General features: G+C 41.1%; 1 non-coding gene and 1 pseudogene across 1 annotated transcript; one reads left to right on the forward strand and one right to left on the reverse strand.

The window, feature by feature from the left end:
- Positions 1-2,360: 2,360 nt before the first annotated feature.
- Positions 2,361-2,458, reverse strand: LOC120105458 (small nucleolar RNA R71; annotated as a pseudogene).
- Positions 2,459-16,382: 13,924 nt separating this feature from the next.
- LOC149753733 (small nucleolar RNA R71) lies at positions 16,383-16,488 on the forward strand. Its single transcript, XR_016409318.1, has one exon. It is a non-coding gene; the product is annotated as a small nucleolar RNA R71 (small nucleolar RNA).
- The last annotated feature ends 322 nt before the right edge of the window (positions 16,489-16,810 follow it).

Here is a 16,810-nt window from a genome sequence, read left to right on the forward strand (position 1 = left end):
CACCTCTTTCGCATCATCCGCAGGCCAGCATCCATTCCCCATCTCAAGCTCCAAACCTCCTTCCGTTCGCGATCAGATCTTGCCAGCGTCCGCGTGCAAGGCCCAACCATCCCGAGATTCCAGCTCTCAGCGTTGGATCCTCCCAGCGTCCGTTTCAGGCCACGTCCGTGAACCAGCTCCCCCGAGTTCCCAGCATCCCGTATCTCAGCGTCTCCTCACGTCCGCGGCTTCCGTCTTCCTCGCAGTCCACGCGTCCCAGTTCCAACGATCAAGCCAGCCGTTCAGCATCCCATGAAGCATCTCATCCGCATCCGTCCGCGTTCAAGCTTCCGCGCCTGCATCCTAGAGCTTCCCAGCCATCCACGGTTCAGCTTCCACGCATCCAAACCGATCCCTAGCATCTACGATCACAGCACATCCCAGCAGCCTCCCGGATTCGCAATCATCCGAGTCCCAGTCAGGCTTCCGCGTCCGATTCTCCCGCATCCACAGCTGACGTGTCTCCACCGCGTGCGAATCTCTCGCATCCCCTTCCAAATCCCAGCCGTCCGCACCTATTCCCGTGCAAGCTGGAGGGTTCTCACGAGCTATATGAGGCTCTCTCAGCTGGGGAAGAAGGGGGATTTCATTGGGTGAAAACAGAGGAGGCCCTCTGTCAAAAGAAAAAAAAAAAGAAAGGGAAACAGGGCCTCCCCTGTTTCCGAAAAGAAAAGAAAGAAAGGAAAAGGGGAGAATGAAAGGGGGAATCATTTTTAAAATGAGTGGCTAAAGTCCTAGGTGAAGGGTGATGGAGGAACCTTTGATGTATTGCTTTCTTTGAAGTAAATTCTGAACCTTTGCTCTTATTGATTTATATTTTTAATGTGTTATGGGTTCTTGCATAACTATTTTGTAGATAGATTTTTAATGGTTTATGTTTATTGGCACATGGACTGCTTTAGTATTTGATTTGTCGTAGACGTAGAAGGCACGATGAATGCTTAGAAATAGAGTTCATATGTCCATAAAATATATTCCATGTTTTGATCTATTCTACTTTTACATCATTAATCAAGAATCGCAGGATTTATTCTTGAATGCGATATTATCAAGGGGGATTCCGGATCCCTAACCATTTCTATTTGATTGAACTTTGTTTATTGATATATTATTCTCTGTTTTTTAATTTCTGAAAATCAAAACATCATCTTAATCCACATATTTATTCAACTGAAATTATATCTAAAAATTATGCTAATAATCTATAGATCGTTCCCTGAGGATTCGACCTCGGACTCCCGAGATTTTACTATTTGTGCGATTCTCCTGCACTTGGGAGAACAATTTTATTTTTGCACCAAGTTTTTGGCGCCGTTGCCGGGGAACGGTTGATTTATTAGTATAATTTTAGAGTTAATTTTTAGTAGATTTAATCAGTATCTTATTATTTAGTCTTTTTCTTTCAAAAAAAAAAATTCTGCTGTTTTTATTTCCTGCATAGTCTGCATCAAACTCTGATATCTGAGTAATCCACCGTCTGATTGCACTCAAATTTCGTCGGCTGCTGTAGGACACATGTTTCTTTCATCTGAACGGTCTGATTGATATTATGATACTTTTATGACCATTAAATTAATATAAACTTTGCTGCTGTCTGCTTTGAATTTTCTGTGTTTAATTTTTTTTTTGTTTAGAATCAGAATTTTATTATCATCATATCTCATTAACCCTTGTTGCTACTTGAAAATTGATAAGAACTTTAAGAAAAGATCAAGGGTAATCATTAAAAAAAAAATAAATAAATAAAAAAACAAAAAAAACAAACAAATAAATAAACTCTGAAATTTTGTATGCTAGGTTGGAATAGGGACAACACTGGACGTCTGAGTCGACAACCTTTTGACAATTCCTTAGGACACATCCTTGAAATTCCTTCGCAGTATCTCACACCTTGTGAGATGGCAAATTTTCCTGATGATGTAGGAAGTCACCATGGTGATGAAGGTAGACCCCCAGTTATGACACTTCGACAATACTTACATCCCACTAGGACTAGTCAACCTTCATGCATGATTATTCCTGAAAATGTAGGACACTTTGAAATCAAACCAGGAGTTATTCAATTGCTGCCCAAGTATCATGGAATGGAATCTGAGAACCCTTATCTTCACCTTAAGGATTTTGAGGAAATTAGCATCACATTTAGAGTGCCAAATGTATCGGAAGATGTCCTTAAATTGACCTTGTTTCCTTTTTCCTTAAAGGATAAAGCCAAAACATGGCTGAACTCCTTGAGACCTAGATCGCTAGGAACATGGCAGGATATGCAAAGAGAATTCTTGAAAAAATTCTTTCCCGTACAAAGGACTAACTTTTTGAAAAGACACATTAGTAACTTCCAACAAAAAGACCATGAAACATTTTATGAATGCTGGGAGAGATTTAAAGATTTGCTTCTCTCTTGTCCTCATCATGGGTTTGAAACATGGAGAACCATTAGTTTCTTTTACGAAGGGTTGTCCCCACAGTTGAAACAATTTATAGAGACTATGTGCAATGGTTTATTTCTGGAAAAGCAACCCGATGAGGCATGGGACTATTTAGACTCTCTCGCAGAGACTGCACAATTATGGGATACAGGGGATAGAGTGAATAAACCCTTGCCTAAGACTACTAGCATTCCACACGGGGGCCTTTACAACCTTAATACTCAGGATGATATTCAAGCTAAAATGGCAGCCCTTACTAGGAAGGTAGAGAAAATTGAACTTAGAAGGATTGAACCCGTCAAGACCGTAGAGCATAACAACGAGTGTTGTAGGATTTGCGAGATGCCTGGCCATCTCATCACTGATTGCCCCATAATACCCGCATTCAAGGAAATCTTGCACGATCAGGCCAATGTTATGAATACCTATCAAAAATCTTTCAATAATCCTTTTTCGGGTACTTACAACCCTGGATGGAAGAACCATCCAAATTTCAGGTGGAGGAATGACCAACCTCAACAAGTATATAACCCAACTCCTCCACCACCGCAACCTCATTATTTAGCACTTATCACACCCCCCAACCTACATTTTGCTAGTCCTCGAGCAAAAAATAAAAACTAACTCACTTTCGCAGGAATCGCGATTGCATTTACCGTATGCAATAAGGCTTTAAACCCCTAGGTGGCCCTAGTGGACGAGTTTTGTCTCGTGAGGGTTTCCGGCTCAGATACCCACAAACTGCTGTCGAAAGAATTTATTTTATTATTTTATAAAATCTAATTTCAAATGCATAAGTGCTAAAAATTTCAAAAGCACACAAAGTTTTAATTACTAAGTCAGCCCAAATCCTAAATCAGTATGCAATTTAAGTTGAAGTCATTAAGTTTCTGTTAGAGAGTTGTAAGGCTAATTTATACTTGGGTGCTCGGTGATGTCTGGACCATACACAAGCTAAGGCTTTAGATTCTCCAAAATACTGCTAAAACTAGTAGTTTCCAAGAATTGGTCAGATAAGACCTAATCACTGATTCAAAACCATCCTACCTTGCAGGATTTCGAGAGTTGTGGATGTTTACTTTAATACCTCATGGGCTTTATCTGTAATATTCCAGTTTACTCGAATTTTTACAACGACGGCTTTCACACTATCGTCTTTTTCAAGGTCAATATTATTTTCTCTTTTTCTCTATTTTTTTATTTTTTATTTTTTTTATTATTTTTTTATTATATTTTTTATTTTATATTTATTACGCACTTTTACTCTTGTAATGATTCCTCCATGTAACGAGCATTCAGTCAACACTCCCACACCAGATGGCATAAGGTGTTAGGCATCAAGACTCCCCTACGTACCTATGCTCGGGTTCCTCATTACAAGCCCGCTGACCTTTGACGATAGGTAGCCCTTTTCGATGTACCTGACTAAATTCACTTTTTTTTTTTAACAATAAATATGGGATAATAGTGAATTAGATAGGAATGATTCATCAGGACTCAAGGTTGCTACTAGACTTAGCAACATAATGTTGAACCTAATCCTTAGAAGTGCAGGCCATGTGTGTTGTGAAATTCTAAAGTAAAAATTATCTTACAACTCACTAAAAGAACTTTTAATAAAAAGAACTCAAATTGACTTACTCCTGACTAGTTATTGGGCTTTTTAGATTTTATATACTTTGTGTGATTATCATTTCAGCACTAAGGCATAGAAATTAGGTTTTTTTTATCTATTTTTTTTTTGAAATTCATTTTTTTTTGAAATTCACTTAAAAATGTGAAAATGCGAAAAATTCCTTCAAAAATTCAAATCCTATTACCCCCCAACCTAGATCAGACATTGTCCTCAATATTTTTTTTTTGAATATTATATTATTATTTTTTTTAAATTTTTTTTAAAATATTTTATTATTATTATTATTATTATTATTATTTTTTACGAAAATATGATGCATATGGAGGATAGAAGCATTGTACCTTAGTTACATCAGTAATATGAGGACTTCTGAAAAAAAAATAACAAGAAAATGTGCAAAAATAATCTATGGAAATTGGGTTGCCTCCCAACAAGCGCTAAGTTTAACGTCTTCAGCCAGACGCAGTGCATCCTTATCAAATCATACCGGGTTCATGCGGGGTTCTCCAAGGAAGAAAATTTGTGGAAGACTGATTGTTGGGCAAAAAGTTATACTCTTCTGATCAGTCAAGTCAAGCATGCACTAAAAGAAAAACACGTCAAATCCTTGTATTTGCCCTAAAATCACTAGACAGCTCCTAACTAATTTGAAGAGGGCACCTAAGCCTCCAATCCGGTCTAATGAACTTAATTGACCAGGTAAGCTCCCAGGTAAGTGGGGGGGTCACGATGCGTTGCAAAGGTCCCACTTAAAAACCACTTGCCTCGAACAGATGAACTGTCTCCCTTAAAGGGACAAAGCTTGCCTAGACATCAACTAAGCCACAGAGCGAAATTGGTGCAACTTTCGGTGATCTTCATCCTATTGAGCTCTAATGTCCCTAGGGGCCAACGTCTAATTAATTTTAATTAGGGTGATAGCTATGTGAGAATTGATTCACCTACTTTGGGCAAGAATCTGGTGATGAAATCCAGTTCTTATCTTGTTGGGGTGATTGCCCTTACTATGTGCGGATTAATTGGTGTATGTGTATCAAGCATGCATTCACACTTTTGCTAAAATTAAAATCAAACAATCACCACAAAAGGGAATTAATTTAAAAAAGAAAGGTTTAGAGGTTACCAAAGAAAATTTTTCCAGCAATTTTTAAAGCAAACCTTTACAGCATTCCTTTTCCAAGAGTTCCCTTTTTGATCGCCCCGGATTTTCTTTTCGATTCCTGATCAAATAATACCAAAATAAAAATCACGAATTTGTAAGAAAGAAGAAAGGGGATAATTAAAGTAACAAAAATAGAAAATATTTGTATTTTATTTTAGAGATATATATAAAAGTTTTTTTTTAATATATGAAAAGAAAAACAACTATACTAACAATCCCCGGCAACGGCGCCAAAAATTGATAGTCAACTTTAAAGACCACGCAATAGCACGTATCTAGTAGGATAGTGATTACGGGTATCGATCCACAGGGATTGGGGTATAGTTGTTTTTTCTTTAAAAATAAAAATATTTGAAAAAGGATGAATTTGTGAAACTAAACAATTTAATAAAAGAAAATGCAATTAAAGGGATATCAGTTTAGGAGATCCTAGGGCATGGAATTCACCACTAACATCGGAACAATGATTAATTATATTTTATTTCGTTCTTGGATTAACATGCAAATTAGCTACAAGCCTAATAAGCATTTAAATAAAAATTCACAAAAGTAATTTGGGCATAATCCATCTTCAGTTGGCATGAAATGTCTACCCTAATCTAAGGTGGTAGCACACTGCATCTTCCTTAAGCATGGACTATCTTATATTTACTTAGTGATCATGAAGAATAGTTGTACGAACATCATACTTAAAATCACAGAAATTAAATATGATTCAAAAGAAGATATTCATTATAAACAATAAGTTCATACAACCCCAAGAATATAAAATAAAATATAAAACCCGTGTCCCTTTGTTAGGGTTGCATCCGGCCCTAGAGAGGAGATCAAGCTTCCATGGAGTTGTGGGTGACAGCAGCAGTGGCACAGCAGCGGGACTTCATAATGATTGGCTTTCCCTTTTTCCTCCCGTCAGCTTCCTCTCAGCACCTCGTCATCTCTTCCTCTGGAAAGTCATTCCCAAAGTACTCAAGAAACTCTTCTCCCTCCTGGAATCTCTGTGGGAACTTGGCCTGTGAAGAGCTTGGGACCAGCCGGCTCCCTCCTTCCGAATAGAAGTTGATGGGAGCAGCCCCCCCCCCCCCCCCCCGTGGGGAAGGAGGAATAGCCTTCTCGGTTCACGCCTGGGCCTTTTATAGGCTGCGTTTCTCCCCCTCTCTCCCCTGTTTCAAGCTGAGATAAAGATGGATCAACGGCAGCGGGATAAGGCTGAAAGATTCTTGCTTGATCTCCGGACGTGCTATGGATAACGTGGGAAGAATCCGTCGCGTGTGGAAGCTGGATGATGGAACGACATCATGGATGAAACAGTTGGGAGCGAGCTGGGCGATGGGAAGATGAACACGAAATGAGATGAGCGGAGGAAAAAACGACTGGGTGGTTGTTCGGTTTGGATTTGTGAGAGGAAATCTCAGATACAAGTTGATCTGGAACGAGAGGAAGTTCGGGAAGCTTGGGACGTTGGGAGTAATCCGGAACAGGGGATTTGAATTTATCCCGTGGAGATGGAACCAATCCGAACGGGATGAAGAGGAGATCACATGTGGCTCTGTTTTTTTTTTGGGATAAGGTTGCAGCTGGAATAGGGGAGTTGGAACGGCTACGAGGAAGCGTGGGAATCCGGCTGAGATGCTTGATTCGGCTGAGAAGGATAAGGATGAATGCGGAGCTGATGCTGGGATGAATCCGGATATAGTGGATAAGCTGATACTCTGTTTCGAAAGGAGAAAAGATCGGAAGCTGGCTGGGTGTGATCGAGATGAAGGGAAGATGTGAAATGCTGGTCCGTGAAGCTTGGGAAGGACGTGGAGTAGTTGGATTCAGAAGTTGGGAGGAAGGGCTGATCTGTGGGATATTAGAAGGATAGATTCAGCTGGATACGAACGATCTTGGGATGCTGGGATCTAGCGGAAGAAGCCGGGTTTTTCTTTGAATTCATCCCGGATCATGCGGGAGGTCTTGTTGTGGGACACGGGAACTGAGAAACTTGGATGCCGTGAATGCAGGGGAGCTGGGAAGATGTTGTTCCGAAGATGGGATAGGATGCAAGCTGGTTCGCATATGCATGGGCTGCCAAGGACGTTGAGAAGATCCTGGTTCTGTTCCAAAGTAGGGGGATAAGGGAGGCTTTGAATTTGATTTGCGGTTGGCTGAGATCCGAGGAGATGATCCATGGGATGCTGGAATTTGGAATACGGAAGTGATAAAGCTGGGAGCGTGGAGTTGAGAGGTTAGGGAGGAATCACGTAAAGATTGGGCGCAAATCCGGATCGGGTCTGGATTCGGTTGAGGACATGGATGAAGATAAAAGTTGGTTTGCTTGGCATGCGTCGCGGGAGAAGATGACGCTGAGATGTGAATGAATGTGTTCGGCTGGGATCACATGACGAAGAACAGGGGATGTTTCGGTAGAGAGACGTGGAGGAAATGTGGAGAAGGAGATTGGGTCGACTCGGGAGGATGTGGGTCATGCACGCGTGAGCTTCTTCCGTGATGCTCGGCATGGCTGGAAAATAGGGGATGCTCACGGGATGAGGATGACTCCTGGGATAAAGCCGAAAGATGGGATTTGGGTTCATCTCGTGGATCATGGGACTCTATTTTAAGATGCAGGGAATCATGTGGTCCTGGAACATATCCATTCAATTGGGAAGAAATCTAGAACAACTTTGTTCTTCGGACATGGGAGGGAAGGAAGAGTCTCTGTTTGGGACATTTCATGGGATCAAACGTGGATGCTAGGATGAAGCCAAAAGAGTAGGATGCGGTTTGGCTCTATTTTGAAGCAGGGGGCTAGGACAAGATCCATGCACACATGGAAGAAAGGGACTTGTTTTAATGAGTGAATGATGTGAAGGAATTAAATGCGAATGGTTGAGATGTGATGCAGAAGAATTGAGATGAATGGCCGAATTAGAACCGAGAGAATCTACTTCACGGGATGCATGCTATTCGGGTTCAGTGATCATCCCACATGAGTTTGACTTGACCTGTATACATTAGACTCGATCAACAAATAATCAAATCAAACTTGAATTACCTCTAATTTATTAAAAGGTGTTGATGAAAGTAATACATTTTTTTTAGTTAAATTTACAAAATATGTGAATTAAAATAATGATAAGTGCTATGAATAAGATATTAATTTATGCATTATTTAGCACTTATCAGCTTATGTCTATGCGGGTAGACTTATATTTGCATGAGATGTGAATACGCGATCGAGTGAGACCTAAATTGAAACCTCCCTAATCAGTCGAGGGTGAACCAACATGAGTTAGTCATATTAGATTAATTGATCTAATTGGTGTCTAGGCAAGCCTATAAGGTGGTTACTTAATTAGGACCTTACTCTCTGAGTAAGGGGAGCCTCCCACCTGCTTACCTGGTCAATTGTTCGATTACCTCTTATGAAGAACTCAAGTTGCAAACACTAAGACTTGATTATGCAATATTAAGTCCATAGGTCTTCCACCGTAGTAGAGCTGCTAAGGTCTTTTCGGTGTTGATTTGTCTCGGCTGGACACAGTGGGCAAGTTGCATCGGGGGACTGGACCTCTCTATTAGACATGAGATGTTGTGGGGTAAAGGTGGGGTTGGGCACCAATAACTGTTAGGTGAGGACCCAATGACGACTTTATTTCTGCGGTTATATGGTGGGTCTGACTTAACTAAGTAATGGGGCCAATAACTGTTAGGTGAGGTCTTCATGACTTAGAGACCAAGTACCACTGCAATTTGCTTGAGAAGCATTGTACAAGAGTTGTACACTCATCCATTTATATGTCACCAATAACTGTTAGGTGAGGCGGCATGTAAATCGGTGAGACCGCAGTACCCACTAGAAATCCTAGTCGCGTAGGGTTTTCGTTTCTCCATCAGGGGAGTATAAGGGATTCGAGAAAATAGTGGGAGCATATTTGTTTTAAAAGTCCCTAGAACAAATTAAGTTCAAGTACAAAGTCTAACTAGAATCTTTACTCTCTACAGATCACAATGTCAGCTTCAAACCCTTTGACCCGAATCCTTGAGACCAACAGACTGACTGGAACCAACTATAAAGACTGGCTTAGGAACCTGAAAATTGTTCTAAATTGTGAGAAAATAGGGTATGTGCTCGAGAATGATATGCCTAGGTTACCAGCACGTCCTACTGATGATCAGCGTGAGACGCATCAGAAGTGGACTGATGACGACATTAGGGTCAAGTGCTACATCATGGCATCCATGACTAACGAACTTCAATGCCAGCATGAGAACATAAAGACTGCTAGGGAAATACTGGCTCATCTACAAGAGTTGTATGGTGAGCAGAGCCGCACTGCACGCTTTGAAGTGTCCAAGAGGCTCTTCAAGGCAAAGATGCGTGAGGGGCAGTCTGTCCACGATCACTGTTTGACTATGATTAAGGACCTCGAGGAACTTGAGAAGCTCGGTATGTCCATGCATAAGGAACTGCAGATAGATCTGATGCTGCAATCCCTTCCTGATTCATTTGGTCAGTTTATAGTAAACTACCATATGAATAAAATTGAATGCACAAAGACCGAATTGTTGAATATGTTGGTAACTGTTGAAGGGGCCTTGAAAGGTTCAAGGGGCTCTGTTCTGGCTGCTGAGCTGACTTCTGGTTCCAAGAGAAAGTCTACTTGGAAGAAAAAGAAGCCTGCAAAGAAGCACAAGAAAGACATAAAGCCTAAGAAGGAAGTTCATAAGAAAAGGGCTGATGACAAAGGAAAATGTTTCCACTGCAACGTCAACGGCCACTGGAAAAGGAACTGCCCTTCATACCTCGAGAGCCTGAAGAACAAAAAGGACACACCTTCTGAAGGTATGCTAGACTTGCTCGTGATTGAAACTAACCTTACGGTTTCTTCTACTTCTAGTTGGGTTATAGATTCTGGTTCTAGTGCTCATTTGTGCACTACTATGCAGGGTCTAAAGGAAAGTAGGAGGCTGGCAAAAGGTGCAGTGACCCTTCGGGTTGGCAACGGGGCAAGAGTTGCTGCTGTGGCTGTAGGCACCTACCCTCTGCGATTACCGTCTGGATTTAGTTTATTGCTCAAAGACTGTTATTATGTCCCTGCTGCTAGCAGGAATTTGATTTCTATTTCATGTTTAGCACAGGATGGTCATGTTTTGTCATTTGACAAAGACTGTTGTTCTATTTATTTCAGAAATAAATTAGTTGCACGTGGTTTCATGATTGACAGTCTTTATCACTTGCATATTGATGTATCTGTGAATGTGTCTGAGCAAGTAGTGGATGCCATAGGATCTAAAAGATCGAGAGATGAGATAAACCAGAAGTATTTGTGGCACCTCAGGCTTGGCCATATTGGAGAGGACAGAATGAACAAATTGGAGAAAGATGGGCTTCTCGGCCCATTGACTTCTGAGTCATATCCAGTTTGTGAGTCCTGTCTTCAAGAAAAAATGGCTAGATTACCCTTTGTAGGACATGGGGAGAGGACCACTGAAATACTTACCCTGGTACACACTGATGTGTGTGGCCCATTCGATGTGCTAGCCAGGGGTCGTTATTCATACTTCATTATCTTTACCGATGACTATTCACGATATGGGTATGTGTATCTTATGAGATACAAATCTGAGTCTTTTGAAAAGTTCAAAGAGTTCAGAAATGAAGTAGAAAAAACAGACTGGAAAAACCCTTAAGGTTCTTCGATCATATCGAGGAGGAGAATACCTTAGTGGAAAATTCCGGGATTATCTCAAGGAAAATGGCATAGTCTCACAATGGACACCTTCGGGTACACCTCAACTCAACGGGGTGTCAGAAAGAAGGAATCAGACTCTATTGGATATGGTCCGATCCATGATGAGCTTCACTGATCTACCTATATTTCTTTGGGGAGATGCCTTATTATCTGCAATTTATTTATTGAATAGAGTTCCCTCTAAATCCGTTCCTACCACACCGTATGAGATATGGCATGGTAAGAAGCCGAGTCTTGGTCATCTCAAGATTTGGGGATGTCCGGCTCACGTCAAGCGACTACAGGCGGACAAGTTAGAGCCTAGGACCATAAGTGCTCGTTTCATTGGATATCCTAAAGAGTCATTAGGATACAATTTTTACATCTCAGAGGATCACAATGTGTTTGTGAGCCGACATGCCGTCTTTTTGGAAAAACAGTTTATCCTTGATAGAGGCAGTGGGAGAAAAATTGAGCTTGAAGAGAGAGTCTCTGAAAAGCAACGAGTCATGGATCCTATAGAACCTATTCATACAGAGCCAGTACACGTAGTACCTCCTCCACCTCGTAGATCTAGTAGGGTCTCCCATCCTTCCGATAGATACTTAGGTATACTAGTAGAGGACACCGAGGAAATGTTCCTCATGGGAGATAGGGAACATGTACAGGATCCCAATACCTACGACGAGGCGATATCTGATATCGATTCTGAGAAATGGCTGGAAGCCATGAAGTCAGAGATAGACTCCATGTATTCCAACCAAGTCTGGACCTTAGTAGATCCACCAGAAGGTATAGTACCTATTGGATGTAAATGGATCTATAAAAGGAAGATAGGTTCGGATGGAAAGGTAGAGACCTATAAGGCAAGGCTAGTAGCGAAAGGGTATAGTCAGCGCGAAGGCATTGACTATCAGGAGACCTTTTCACCTGTAGCCATGCTGAAATCCATTCGAACATTGCTTGCCATTGCAGCATTTCATGATTATGAAATATGGCAGATGGATGTGAAAACTGCTTTCCTGAATGGATATCTTGATGAAGATATCTATATGGAGCAGCCTTTGGGTTTCACTTCCAGTGATGGTGATCACAAGGTCTGCAAGCTGCAAAGGTCCATCTATGGACTAAAGCAAGCATCTCGGAGTTGGAACACTCGTTTTAATGATGCGATCAAATCGTTTGAGTTCATCAAGAATGAAGAGGAACCGTGTATTTACAAGAAGGTTAGTGGGAGTGTTGTCGTGTTCTTCGTACTGTACGTGGATGACATCCTCCTGATAGGAAATGATATTCCTATGCTAACCTCGGTCAAGGTCTGGTTATCAAAAGAGTTCTCCATGAAAGACCTTGGGGAAGCATCCTACATTTTGGGGATAAAGGTCTATAGGGATAGATCTAAAGGATGCTTGGCCTATCACAGAAGATGTACATAGAGGAGGTACTGAAGAGGTTCAGTATGAAAAACTCCAAGAGGGGTCTATTACCCCTAAGACATGGGATTCATCTCTCCAAAAAGATGTGCCCCAACACATCTGAAGAGATTCAACGCATGAGCAGGATTCCTTATGCTTTTGCAATAGGAAGCCTCATGTATGCCATGCTGTGTACACGACCTAATATAGCCCTTGCTGTGAGTGTCACTAGCAGATATCAGTCGAATCCAGGTGAAGAATACTGGACAGCTGTGAAGAACATTCTTAAGTACTTGAGAAGAACTAAAGATTTGTTCTTGGTTTTTGGAGGATCATCAGAGTTAAAGGTAGAAGGATACACAGATTCAGATTTTATGACTGATATTGATGATAGAAAGTCTACATCTGGATAGGTGTTCTTGTGCAATGGTGGTACGGTAAATTGGAAGAGTTCCAAACAACCGATCATTGCTGATTCTACCATGGAAGCTGAGTATATCTCCGCCTCTGAAGCTGCAAAGGAAGCCTTCTGGTTCAACAAATTCATTGCAGAGCTAGATGTAATGCCATCGGATGCCATCACACTCTACTGCGATAATAATGGCGCCATAGCTCTTGCTAAGGAGCCAAGGTCTCATCAGAAGTCCAAGCACATAGAGCGGCGCTTTCACCTCATACGCGAATACCTCGAGAAGAAATATGTCGAGGTGCAGAGAGTAGACTCCGCGGACAACGTGGCAGATCCGCTCACTAAGCAGTTAAATCAGCAGAAGACAGAAGCCCACCTTGAGAAGATGGGACTTAGATATATGTCTGATTGGCTTTAGTGCAAGTGGGAGATTGTTAGATGTATGCCCTAGAAGCCAATCTGGCGGACACATTATTAATTCTAGGACATAAATTTGTTCTTGACTTTATTATTATTGAATAATAAATGGGCATCTTTTTCATTCATATTGTTTATAAGTCTATGAATCGTCTAAGGAATTAATAAGATGATGATACATATTCTCAAGAGTTGAGAATTTGAGCCATGTATCATTGGTGATTAATTTCTAAATGCTCCTGATCAATGGATCATCACGAGGACGGTGATCGATCCGATCAGTGCACAGATCACTTTTCTTCTGGATGGACGAGACTCGAGTCCACAGTGTAGGGACACTGAAGTGATAGTGCAGGTGCTTGTTAGAGAATAAGGGTACTGAGCGTGACCAAGACAAGAAGTCACTTGGATGTCTATCCACTCGTCAGTGACTTGCTTGATGTTGCAGTAGTATGACTGGTCCTTTGACCTGCGGTGCTTCGGCTACTCACAGTGAGGTTATTGTAGTTTGACTACACGTATACATGGTCTCTAGCCATATGGGTCCTTGTAGTGTAGATTGGCTGCAGTAAGTTCACTGTAGGAGTAGGGTATGCACTTACATGGAATCTATCGACCTTGATAGAAGAGGAGTGATCCTATGTGATTTGTTAGACTGAGTTCTAAGACCTTGGCCAGGGCAGAAATATAAAGTGGAGAAAGAGTTTTTCACTATCGAACTCAAGTCAAATAAATCTAGACATATGACAGACGACGGGATTTGACGAGTTATCCATGACCTTCGGTCTGTAGGGATCCACGATAGAAGGACTGTATCATACGATTGCTGCACCTAGAGGTTCATCATTCTATTCTGCTGGGTGGCCACTACATACTGCTAGGTGTCACTGGTGGATGGTGAGACTCACAGGGATCATCTCGATGGTCGATAATCCCTGGTGAGTTGAGTTGGAATTGTTTCAACCCATTGAAAGGAGTTTTCAATGATATTGTGATAGAGATCATAATATATCTCACTACCAGTCAGAATGGAACCTATGGGGTCACACACATTAGAGGTATTGACCGATCCAATGGTTGAATGTGATTAGGAATCACAAATAATCAATTAGATTGATAAATGAAAACCCGCTAAGAGTTAGTGGCTAGAAGAAGGAATAATTGTAATCGGATTGTAATTTAATTTAATTAATTGGATTTAATTAATTGGACTAGATCATGAGTCCTACTTGGAGTAGGATCTTTGGAGTCCTAATTGGATTAGAATTTCAAATTCAATTAGAATCCTATTTGGAATAGGATTTCTAAAGTCCAAATTGTCTTAGGGCTGAAAATTGAACAAGTCCGGATTAGATTAGGATTTTCTTAAGTCCTAATTAATTTTAAATTTAATCTAATTAATTTTATGACTCCTAATTGGATTAGGATTGAAGAGTTCAATAGAGTCATGGCTCAATTAAATTCTAATTGGATTAGAAATTGGAGGAAATTGAAATGGGTTCATAAAAATCCTATTTTGACTAGGATTGGACTCATGCAATGGACCCAAATTAAAACCCCCTTTAATTTATTTAAATAGCAGATTTAAATGAACTTGAGGGAGGGGCCCACGCCCCTCCCCTTGGGGTGTGCGTGGGAGAAAGAGGAGGGGCGCACGCCCCTCCTTGTTAGCCAAAAGAAGAGATAAAGATGAGTTCCTAAAAAATAGGAACTCATCCTTATCTCTTAACTAATTAAAAGGGAGCATGGAATTTCGAAAAAAAAGAAGGTTTTTTCTCCTCATTCCAGCCGTGAGCACCCTCCTCCATCTTCCTCCTTTGAGCCACAATCAAGAGAAGAAAAAGAAAAGCTTGGGACGCCCTCTTCCTTCTTCATCTTGGTTCCAAAAGGAAGAAAAAGAGAAAGGCTGCGGGTCTTGTTTTCTTCTTCCTAAATCCATCCTTCTTCTTCTTCCTCTCAAGCCAATCAAAGGTTGATTCAAAGGAGAGGACTTCAGCCATCCATAGCCATCTCTGCAAGGGAGCTAGCACCCCGGTGAGATCCAAAGGCTTCGATCGAGTCAGTACTTCGTGTGGATACCTGTAGAGGCCGGACGCGTGTGCGGCTTCCACTGAGCCTTGATCAAATACCACGTAAATCAGATTTGCGGAGACCATCTACCCGCACAAGGTGAAGATCTGATCTTCTTAATAATTTTAAAATGGTTTAAAATAATTTAATTCTAATCTATCTACAAATGAAAGGTTTTAAAACACGTTCATGCGATGAACGGATCCCGCATATGTTTTTCCACTGCAATCTGAAAATTATTTCGAATTTTCATGGCATATGTGGGATCCTAACATTGTCCCCTAGGATTACTTAGTGGTTGGCTTGGAAGCTTTCCTTCCTCTCGCTTGTTCAGTGCATTAGCTAGTTGCCCCATTTGGGATTCTAGCTTGGTGATGGATTGCGTGTGAGAGTGCACCAATTGTGTAATGGTTTCCAAACCTTGAAGGGCGTTCAACACTTTCTCCTCAAAGGCTGTGTTTCTTTGGGGTGGAGGAGAAGTGTGTTGAAATTAAGTCGAGGGACGGTAGGGATGAATATTTTATGGGGTTTAAAAATTCTGAGGGTTTTGAAAATTTTGGGAATAGGGTTGGGCAGTATTCGAAGCTTGCTGCTTCCAAGATAAGTTTGGATGATTCCGCCATCCTGGGTTATATGTATTGGAAAATGGGTCATTACCTGGTCTAGGCTGGGTTTGAGCAGCATTGATGTGTTCTTGCACGAGTTCGGAAAATTGGGGTAATGAGGGGCACTCATGAATAGGGTGGGATGGGCTAGAACAGATAGTACACACTTGTGCTTGGGAAGAGTTAATGAAATGCCCATCTATCATCAGTTGGTCAATCTTATAGGACAATGCATCTACCTTGCTAGACAGGTCCATAGAAAGACTTATTTCACAAATGGTCCCTTTTCTTTGAGAACTCGGGGGTGCTTGACGAGAACAGGAAGCATGGTGGAGAGAGTTTTCATTAAGATTTTCAAATAATTGTCATGCTTCATTCTCATTTTGAAGCATGAAAGTCCCCCCGCATGCAGCATCAATCATCTGACGGTTTCGTTCAGTCAATCCGTCATAGAAACATTGCACTAACTTCCATTTAGGTATTTGATGATGTGGGCATTTGCGGATTAGGTCCCAAAATCTCTCCCAAGTTTCATGAAATTCCTCTTCCTCAGTTTGGGAGAAGCTTGTGATGGCACGTCTAAACTAGTTCGTTCTTCCTATGGAAAAGTATTTTTTAAGAAATTCTTGTTGCATTTGATCCCAAGAACGAATCGAGTTGGCTTCTAAAGAATTCAGCCATTATTTGGCTCTATCTTTAAGGGAGAAGGGGAATAATCTAAGATTCAGAGCATCATCAGTGAAGTTCTGAATCTTGACAGTGGTGCAAATCTCAAGGAATTCATCTAGATGTTTATATAGGTCTTCAATGGTGAGCCCATAAAAAGATGGGAGCATTTGGATCACACTAGACTTTTTGTCATATTGTACAGCTGCTACTTCAGGTAATCGAATGCAAGATGGGGAAGT

This window comes from Phoenix dactylifera, chromosome 4 (genome assembly GCF_051530095.1).
Source record: "Phoenix dactylifera cultivar Ajwa chromosome 4, Ajwa_hap1_PhDact_Kaust_v1.1, whole genome shotgun sequence".
NCBI classification, from domain to species: domain Eukaryota; kingdom Viridiplantae; phylum Streptophyta; class Magnoliopsida; order Arecales; family Arecaceae; genus Phoenix; species Phoenix dactylifera.